The sequence below is a fragment of the Penaeus monodon genome, chromosome 7 (genome assembly GCF_015228065.2).
Source record: "Penaeus monodon isolate SGIC_2016 chromosome 7, NSTDA_Pmon_1, whole genome shotgun sequence".
NCBI classification, from domain to species: domain Eukaryota; kingdom Metazoa; phylum Arthropoda; class Malacostraca; order Decapoda; family Penaeidae; genus Penaeus; species Penaeus monodon.
Genome location: NC_051392.1, coordinates 16,875,417 through 16,876,702, shown reverse-complemented (window position 1 = coordinate 16,876,702; position 1,286 = coordinate 16,875,417).

Below are 1,286 nucleotides of genomic sequence, written 5' to 3'. Positions count from 1 at the left end.
TAATTATATATAATATATATATATATTTTTATATATATATATAATATATATATATATATATATATAATATATATATATATATATATATATGTATGATATATTATATATATATATATATATATATATAATATATATATGTATATATATATATATATATATATATATATATATATATATATATATATGTATGTATGTATATATAAATGTATTTATATGTTTATTTACACACACACACACAAATGCGTTTGTTTCGTTTTATATTATGAGCACATACATACATAGACCGGACAACTATGTGTGCTTCTACGATCTCCACATAGTGAATGATTACGTGCATGCCTCGTGCTTTTCGATCATAGAAAAGAGGGTAAATGACAAGTCCCGATGCTTATCCTTCCCCATAATGTCCAGAGCTAGCGCTTTGTTGTATCCTAGTGATGCGTTCGGATGTTTTCGTCATGGCAAGCTTGTACAGCTAACAGTAATATAGATATCTGTGAATTATAACTGCCATGTATTTGAGAAACCACAAAGAGAATACCTTATTTTCAACATAAACGTAAGCATAAACGCTTCATACTGCGACAAAACGAGTTTATATGAACAGTACGATACATGTCGCTCAATAAAAGATTGCGCTGTAACGGTCTATGGATTAGCTTAATAGTTACTCCCACCGGACTACATAGGAACATAATGCTATCTATTTTGAAGAAATATCATTCGAAATTATGTGATTACGTCATAAGATCACTTGGGTGAAACCGGTTTCTTTCGCACCGCCACACTCGATCCTGTATAGCCAAAGAAAAAACGAATGTGTACCCATGTGCAATGTAAAAGACAGACGGGATGAACGCATCGGAAACGGCCGAAAGTTTTGGGAATTGTTGGAAAGCTAATCTGCAGTTAAGAGGATGGAGAGAGCGTTGCAGTGAATAAAGCCTGTTGGTATTAAGAAGGCAGAAAGCAAGTTGTCTAGGGTCAATCTGCATTCACGTTTTGATTCAACGCCTTTTTATGTTGGGGAAGGCTTCGTCGAAATCGATATCCCTCGTTTGCAAATAATAATACTCAGTATCTGCAAGGAAATGAGTACAAAGGAGCAAATGATCAACCTTTCTCATAACGACGATACGAGAGGTCCAAAAATTCGTGCTATATAATGGCTGACTGGGAAGGAGAGGTGATCAACAGAATGGCTCTTGAGGGAATTCAAGAAACAGGGGAAGAGTCTATTCCTGGTTTTATTTTAAGTAAAAAGAAAACAGAAACGAACAAAATGT